The 9,117-nt window shown below is 42.3% G+C and overlaps 2 long non-coding RNA genes across 2 annotated transcripts; one reads left to right on the forward strand and one right to left on the reverse strand.

Moving 5' to 3' along the window:
- Positions 1 to 518: 518 nt before the first annotated feature.
- Positions 519 to 3,493, reverse strand: LOC104911635 (uncharacterized). Its single transcript, XR_014884529.1, has 3 exons — positions 3,369 to 3,493; positions 3,234 to 3,288; positions 519 to 1,496 (listed from the first exon to the last, which is right to left on the reverse strand). It is a non-coding gene; the product is annotated as an uncharacterized LOC104911635 (long non-coding RNA).
- A 4,410-nt stretch (positions 3,494 to 7,903) lies between these two features.
- On the forward strand, positions 7,904 to 8,908 carry LOC116216800 (uncharacterized). The gene is made up of 2 exons (XR_014884528.1): positions 7,904 to 8,034; positions 8,149 to 8,908. It is a non-coding gene; the product is annotated as an uncharacterized LOC116216800 (long non-coding RNA).
- Positions 8,909 to 9,117: the final 209 nt, after the last annotated feature.

A 9,117-nucleotide genomic window follows, 5' to 3' on the forward strand; every position in this document is an offset into this window, starting at 1 on the left:
AGTAAAATCCCAATTAAACTGAAAAACATAGAGCAAAGTACAATAAAATTACCCACAACTATCGCTGGAGCTGCACATTGCTAACAGAAGGCTTTGCTTGGAAAGGACTCCGTGTCAGCTGACTCTGGAAGCAGCTGATTTGTTTCTTGGGTTAGAGCAAAAATAAAGCAAATGCAGCACAGCACAGACAAAATGTTTATGTAAAAACATCCGACGCCATCAGTATGATATAAGCAGCTGATGTTTTACAGTAATGGCAAGGGTAAAGTACCTGAGCCCCGTGAGGAAATGGGTTTCTAGGAGCTCACATTTTAATTTGTAGTAAAGCTTCTTGGTTGGTTTCTTTCATGAACGAAGGCTGTGCTTTGAAATCAGGAATTTCCGGCTGACACCAGATATTCAGCTGTCCTTCAGCAGCTTTTAACTGCGGGCCAAAAAAAGAAACAAACAAAGATATTTTACAGCAGTCAGATCAGAAAGATAAGCTGAAGGTGAGATCTGTGCTGCTAGGACTTGTTTCAGAGCACACCGGAGACAACGGGAGAGCTTTCATTTCAATCAGGCCTTTAATATTTTGCACAAAACATAAACAAAATCACTCGATGTGAGGCTGGATCAGGTCCTGGGCAACCTGATCGAGCTGTGGTGTCCCTGTTCATTGCAGGGCAGCTGGGCGAGCTGACCTTCAGAGGTCCCTTCCAACTCTATGGATTCTATGATTCTATTCTATGCTGTGCATTAGGGTGACTATAGCAGTGCTCCAGGAAGCTTTTCATTACACACAGTTTGTGGGCATTCCCAGGTAATCTGGGCAGAAGTGAAGTCACGATGGAGAACAAAGTGGCTTTTTCCTTCCTGTTTCAGAGACAGCCAGCGGCTTTATTACCAGTATATATTATCAGCAAAGAGAAATGCTGACAGAAGAACTGAGAAATAGTCCTAGAGTGAATCAGCATATCATGCACAGCTACGAGCACTGCTGATGGTAATTGAGCACAGCTTGTTCACAGCTGGTAAGATGAGGAGCTGCCATTGCCGTGGCCTGTCTGGTTTGGCAGGGAAGCAAGAGATCCCCTTCCTCTGGATTTTCATCTAACACCTCTGGATGTGCTGCATGCATTAACAATCAGAAGGCAAAGTAATGCACAAAAGGAAACGCCAGCTGCAGAAACATATGTGCTTTTTCATACTGTGTGGGCCTTTCCCATTCTCAAAACCAGATTTCTACTTGTGCAGTATCTGCCTATAGAACATAGAACAATCAACCCTTCCTCACCTCATGAACGTTTGAACCCACTGGCAAGTATCAAATTCAGTGCGTGGCAGCAGTCTTGCAAATATTAAATTCCTTCAAGGTTGTGTGACCACCAGCAGCTGGCAAGGAAAGAAAGGCAAGAGTGCACTCTGTGGGAGGAAAGCCCACATCTTGTACTCCTCAATGGGCTCCCCTTGGCCAGTGACTTGTTGTTCTTGCCCAAGCAGGAGCTGAGATCACCCTGGAGAAGAAGGGGAGCAAAGGGAGAACTTGGATTAAACAGAAAGGGCATCTGAGGCTTTTAAAGTGGTGGAGGAAAGAGAGCGGGTTGTAAAACTGAAATGCATAAACCCACAGGAAATCGAGCTTCATTAGATCTTGCTGTCTGCAGAGCAAATTGTTTACGTGTTGCTAACATTAAGGCCGTTGAATATACGCTAAAAATATTACGACCTTGATCCTGTCGTGAGCTTTGCTGCTGCAGATTGTGGAGTGAACAAAGCCCTGCTGCCTTTGCTATGTTCTCTGCAGGAGCAAGGGAGGCTTGTGCCATTTGGCTACTGACAACCTGCAATGGGTTCTGCATGGGCCTGTCAATACGGAGGGAGGATCAGCTGGCCAGAGCTATTCAGTGGATCTGCTGAGACCTCCTCTTGCATTGGAGTCCCCAGGAAAGACTGCAAAACGTAAGCAAACAGCTCGCATGTACACACAGTGTATTCCAACAAAAAGTAGGATGCTAGAATAAGAACGCAAAGTGACTGAGACAAAAAGGATAATTTAAACTATGATACATGCACCCATCTCTGCACATTTTCATGGTGATAGGTCAAAACAGTTTTTCACTGAGATGGTTGTTGTTGTTTTGTTTTTTTTTTTTTTTAATTCAGTACAGCTATATAAGGTTAACTCCCTGATTAAATTCATATCATCTACCACGTAGCTTTGTAAACGTGGGGCCTCACCAAAGCACTCACTTTTACTCAGTATGTGCAAATGTGATTTGTGATGAAAACCACTTGAGTGGCAGAAACAGGAAAACTACCTTTGGTGCTGAGGCATCAGATTCAGGGTAAGGCTCACCACTGACTTCAGAGGCCTCATATCCAGCTCTCTCTAGAGCTGAATTTGCCTAATTATAACTAGGACCAGTAATGACAGAATACAAAAGGGTCAAGTGTCAGCCAAGCGGTCTGACCTCTTCCTGCAAGAATCAGATTGATCAGGACCACTAGCATAACTTATTGGTTAGCTTCCTTTAACATCTTGGTTAAAATAGAGCAGCACCTAAGTGACACAAACAGTTGAACTCAGTTTTAAGGTCAAATATTTCTTCCCCTTCCCAATATGTGAAAACAACAAGTAATTTACTGTTGCCCGTCTCAAATTCTTGAGATGATACTCCTCACTATAGAGAGCAAAGGACCTCAGTGTTGGTGGGATTGCCAAAGATGTCAGTTACACTGAGATTCAAAGCGGTATCTCTGATCAGAATAGACTGAAAAATAAATAAGACCAGTTAAGACAAATGGAAGCAGTCATGTGTTTAGTATGTGCCCAGGACACATAGGCTGTTTTGTCAGCCATGCCACAAAATGATGAACGGGAGATTTAACATACACTGACAACGCTGTAGAATACAGTCATGTTTCAATTTTTCTACTCAGACTTATGACTAGAAACAAAAATCACTATTTACATATAAGAAACACTTTAGATATTTTCTTTTTAGTGTTATCAGTGCAATCTGAGATAAAGATTTCAGGTAATGGCACAAATTGTTTCAGAAGCATTGTACACAGCTATTTACCCGTTTCCTACAGTATCCTGGTAATCACAATGTATTTAAAATAGGACCTAACATAGAGTAGTACTCTCAGAGGAAGGCTTCAGAACATCTGTTTATTTCTGAGTCTGAAGCTGAAGACAAAATTAACACAAACAAGATCTCAGGAGATATTAATAGTTCCGTACTTACCAAGCTCATTAATAAATTCATTGGATTCCTCCCCAGCAATGTTTCTTTTCCAAACCTGGAAACCAAATTGTTGACAGTGAAGAAAAACAACATATGTTTAGTCTTCAACAGAATGTTAATTTAGGTTTAAAGAACCTCATTCTGCAGAGCGTGTATCGGCCTAAACTTCTACAAAAACCAACAGCAGTTGGAGACGCACTTCAAGGACACAGACCAGGTGCAGCACTCGTGATATACCACTGTGTTTGGCAGAGACTGAGAACACAAAGCTTGTGCCAACGTGACACGGCTCCTGTGAAACCCAGCCTGCTTTCATGAAGCAACTTGTCTTTAAAACACGAACGTGCCACTGGGAAGGTTAGTCCCTTCCACTCAATGAGGTCCTTTAGAACCGTCACCAAACAATCTTCCTCATCGTTACTCTGGTGGAACTGGTCAAGAGATAAGCAGCTGGACCTCAGCTCTATGTACTCACGGTCAGCTTGGAAGTATCAGCAGGATCTAAAAGATCTTACTAAAGGACTACTCAAGCAGAAGCAAAAGAATATCAGACTGTCTCCCACTCCCGACTATTCTTTTTTACTGCCTCATTGGATAGGACAAGTTTTCAGCCCGTGCCAAGATGCTCTGCTCATGTTAAGGCCATTTAGAGGGAAAGTGCAAAACGGGAGCAAGCTCGATCAATGCTACCAACATGAGTAGTGCCAAAAAAGTTACAGGGCAAAAGTTACACATTCTGACTTAGGCTCTGCTGTGTGTAATAGAGCAATTGACTCCAGCGTTTCATCCTACAGTGAGGAAGGGCAAAGTACTTTCTCCTCACATCACTGAGCCGTGAGCTCCCTGAGGCAAGGCTGGATGTCACTCCGTGCTTGGCTCCACGGGCAGAAGTGCTACCTTACTCTGCCTGGCCTTTCCCCACTGCTGCACATCAGGCCAGGTTCCTCTGCTGTGCTCAGTAAAACTCAGACTGAGTGCTTCCATTCTCAGAGACATCTGAAATTGCAATCCACAGCTAAAATTTTCAGCCAACCTTTTACAACATTTCCATTCTCTTTGTCTCTTGCAGATTATGATCTATTTATAACATCCCAGCTACTTCTAAACCTCAAGTAGACAGAAAATTGATGCGTCATTGCAAAGATCTGCCTTTGAGATGGTTGGGTGGGGGAAGAAAAAAATACAGGAGGGTGACAAAAGCTGAAAAACACTGTCTGTGTAACACTATTAACATGTCTCACTTTTTTTTCCTTATACCGTATCTTACAACTTCCTAAATCAGCACGTTAGGTGTGAATTTTAAGTAGCTATGCCTTTTAAAATCATTGACTAAATCTTTTCTCCCTTTTCTTCCCCCCGTTATGTTAGTAGTTGAGAAAAGGTTTGCTGCCCGCAGTGGGACAATTGTAGCCACTTTGGGGATATACAACCTACCTCCCTAAGGACTTGTTACATTGCAACAGTGTGGTGTTAACTGTTTAGTACAGAAGGCCCAAAAATAGTGACAAAGAACTTAGGAAGAAAAAAGTAAGAACTGCAAAGTAAGATGGAATTCTATTTTAGCATAATATATGGATTTTTTTTTTTTCTACATAGAGAAACCAAGACATGCATCCCGTGTGAATTCTAGGAGAAAAAGAAACATCAGTATAATCTCCTCATTTCCAAAAGAATATAAGGAACTAGAGAAAGTTCAGAGAGGGATGCTCAAATGTCTGAAATGACTTCTCTGCCCAGAAGAGCGGAGAAGTTGTCAAGTAGGACAGCAGCAACATAGCAGGGAAATGGCAGGTTTACAAAGTCACGAGTTGGAAAAAGCAAGTTTATCTTTCTTCTCATTCATGGATTAGGGAACATCAAATGAAGCAAGTAGGAGGCATGTCTTCAGGAAAAAAACAGCAGGGACATTCATCCTATAGGCATTAGACCTGTGGGACTGCTTACTGCAGGTACTAGGAGTTCATAAAGGTTCTGGGTGAGGCTGGACAAGAGCATGGAAGAGAAATCATCAGGAGACTACTAAACAGTACATAAACTTCATTTGTTTCAGGAATCCCGAGTTGAAAGCAGAAGTCAAGACACATTACTCACGTTATTCTATTCTTACCCAGCTCCTGACAGCTGTATTCCAGGAGACAGTGACCTGGATCTGACTCAGCGTGCTTGGTTTTTGTTTTTTTTTTTGCTTTCAACAGCTATTATCTGGTGAACAATTTAAAGAGATTAGAATGACAATGATTCAATAGTTCTTCAACATTTTGTACCCCAGTTTATATTCCCTTCAGTTTTTCAAATCATCGTGTAGTCTTAGAATTAAGCGTTTAAGTTCAATGCTGGCTCTGTTTTTGCAGATAGCCTTTGTCATCCAATGGTTCGACGGACTGAACTCATTAGGCCAAAACGTGGCTGGTGCTACTAACTCTTGTGCTTAGCCTTAAATAATAGTTGATGGAGGCACTGTGTTAGGAAGGCATTTTTCTGAAGCCTTTCTGACTCACAACAGTAGTGTTTCTTACAAGAGCAGGTCCGTTAATGCAGAAAACAACTGCTGCTGGCTCGCTCTGGCTTCCCCTCTGGATATCAGTTCTATCTCAGGCAGGAGAGCATCAGTCCAAAGTTACTTGTGCCTTCTGCAGCCCTGGCTGTTGACAGCAGCAGCAGAGGCGGCTGTTAGGGGAAGCCTTAGATCCTTCCTGCTTTGAAGCATGAATGCTCAGTTATATCACTGCAATGAGCGTGAGTGCCATTAGCCCTGCAGCTTTTGTTTCTTGTTTTTGTTGTAACTGGCATTGGGATGGTAGTGGTATAAACAATCTACCATAAACAGTTTGGAAAGCCATCGCAAAGCAGCGCTCCAGTGCCTACAGTCCCCAAGGACAGCACTCTCACAAGTAACACTGTTAATCTTGACAATTCTCAAATAAGCTGGGCTATTTATAATTTCCTTTGGTGAAAGTGAGAATGTGCGTGTGGACATAAATGTACGTGATGTAATGACTGCCTGCCTACCTCTTACATCTCTTACTTTCTAAATTAATAATACGACTGACAACTATAGTTTCAAACAGTAATAACAGAATAATTAAATTTCAATTGCAGTGCATTTTATATCTTTGACTTTCAGAGCACTGGATCTTCAACGATAACCATATCATTAAAACAGAGCGCAGTTTGCAGAGCCTGCCTTATCTTACCCACCTTCAGATTTATTAGCTAAAGGAAACTGGTGAACCTTTGGACTCAGGGCTGGGTGGAGGTGATGGTGCAACAGCGGTGGCTGAACAAATACACATGGCTCATACATAAAAGGCTCAGAAGGAAGAAATGACTATCGGAAGGCTGAACACTAATTAACTCAAGGAGAGAGCTGAAAGTGGATTAAATTACACTTTCTTCTCCACAGAGTTGAGCTTTCATTTATCTACTCACCGACTTAAAGCACTTACAAAATATGGCTGAGCTATGATTTTTTATTTCTTATTATTTTTCCCACGAGACACCACTTCCGTCGTGTATCTGAAATACATGGGAAGGATGATACCATTGATCTGCAAACAGAAAGGTGAAGGTTACACAGCCAAAATCTTTGGCAAAAAGCTTCCAGGCTCTAGGACCAAGTGACATCTCCCAGGGAGGACGTGACCCTTGCCTTCGAGAAATAACTCAGCACACTCCTGTTTCTGTCTGCTATTACGCAGCGACAGAATGACAGCGCGTTGTTGCAGTCATTTTGTAGTGAGTCACTATGCTACCTACAAGTGTTATGACTGCCTATTATGAATAACTAACAAAATTAAATGTGTTACCGTGAAATAAAGCCGACTGCTTGTGCAAATACACCACAAACCTCCTGACCCTGCATACTGGGGGACCTTAAAGGACTCTGGGCTTTTTATTCCTCTGTATAATTAAGGGAATAAATAAATATAAGAGGTTCTTAGATGAGAAATACTCCTGAGGAAGAGATAGTGTGGACGAATAGATACTTGTTTATACAGCAGTTTGTCCTTTGCTAGGAAACATCCTTGTTTCCTTCTGTACAGCTGGGTAATATCCCACGGGTGACAGCAGCACCGGTTTATATGAATTCTTGCATTACATTGACAACAACAAAAGTCACTCTCTTCCCTTTGCAGATGTGAAAAGCATAGTAGCAAAGTGACTCGCTTACACCCAAATAACCAAGGCAACTTAACTTAGAGCTGCAATGCCTTTGTTATCTCCAACAGCCGATTCGTGTTAACAGTCGTACTGACTTCTAGGTTACATGAAATCAGACGTTACTGCAACCTTCTGGCTATTTCTTGTAGCTTAATTAAAACTTCCAACTAACGTAATGAATTTTAAGAGCAACGTTATCAGCTACAGACTTAGTTGTCAATGTCTGATTCTCCTGACTATTTAAAGAACACTGAAAATTGTATGTTGCTGTTGTAATTAAGATTGTAGACAGATGTACCTTCAAAATGCAGCTGTCTCCTACTAGGAAAGGACTGGTCGATGGTCAATGTTCCAAAAGGCTCACAGAGAGTGACAGGGATGCTTTTTAAAGGCTAGAAATGTCAATGAAATCACTTTTCAGACAGTCTTAAATTTACCAGCTCATGTCTCAAGCTACTTCTGCGTGGTGCCACACTCCCTAAGAAGAAGCACGGCCTCTAATTCAGGCAATTTACGTGCTTAAAGGTCTTTGCAGTCCCTAGACCCAAGCCCTGCTGCTAGCTCCTGCAGCTATCCATACAGCGAAGCAGCTTCGTGCTCCCCGAGCCTGAAGGATTGCTCTCAGCAACAGCTTTAGAAGGTAGTGCCTGCCTATTTCTTGGCAGACAGAGGTGTGTCAAAGTATGACTAAATCACACTGTGTAACATGTTATTTCTGAAATAATTATGTATTCCTACCTACTTCTCTTAGCAGCATGAACCTCCATCCCGGGCTGGCTGCTGTCACAGACAGAGCAAGTGAGAGAGAAAGAAGGTCTAGACAGAAGCCGTGGCATCATGGAAACCACCGTGTGAAAAAGAAGACTGAGATGACAAAGAGAACTGATGACTGCATAACTGCCTGTGCACAGTTCAGATCTGTGATACTCCCTGCCAGGGCTGCCACTGCTTTCTTCACCGAGCTGCACTCCCCTGGAGAAGAGCACTCAGTGTGGGGGGCTGCAGGAGCCAAGCACTCCCTCCATCACTTCCTCTGCAAAAAGCTGACGGCCCAGAATGACAGTGTTTCTTTGAAACAAACAAACACGTTCCCTTCGGCCTTGCTACGCATTCTTTCAATGAGGTTAATAATTACACCTACTTACAGGAATCTGCTAAATTGAGTTGCACTGAAGTTAGCATTTGCCCACAATTACACCATAATGGAGCCTGGTAATTTATGCTTCAGAGCAGAATATATCTGCAGTAACCAATGATAAATGCTTACTTTTAAATAGCTAAAGGACCTCTCTTTATTCTCCTGACCTATTTTCTTCCTGATTTTTAATTTCTCTGATCTGATCTGCCTTGTTCTTTGCATCATCTGTGGCATTAAGTGAGATACTTTCCCCTGGGCAATGTTCTTCAGAGCCATTAGTTAATGAACAGCGTTAGCTGCGCCTCAGAATCAAAGAAAATGGAAAGAAATGTGAACATTTCTTCTTAATAATACATTTTCTAAGCCAAACGTAGAACTTTTCAAGTGAAAATTAATACTTACGCAAGGTGCCAGGAGAGTAACGCATCAAGGTTAAAATACACACACATCTGTGTAATAAGAAACTGTCATTCTCAGTCAAACTGCCCTGCTGAAGAGGCTTACCTAGGCTTAGAGCACCAACTAGCTCTTAACACAGACACCCGAAGTGCTCTATGTACCCATCCTGGACTGTCAGAACGCTAC

Source organism: Meleagris gallopavo, chromosome 7 (assembly GCF_905368555.1).
Source record: "Meleagris gallopavo chromosome 7, MGAL_WU_HG_1.1, whole genome shotgun sequence".
Taxonomy (NCBI): Eukaryota; Metazoa; Chordata; class Aves; order Galliformes; family Phasianidae; genus Meleagris; species Meleagris gallopavo.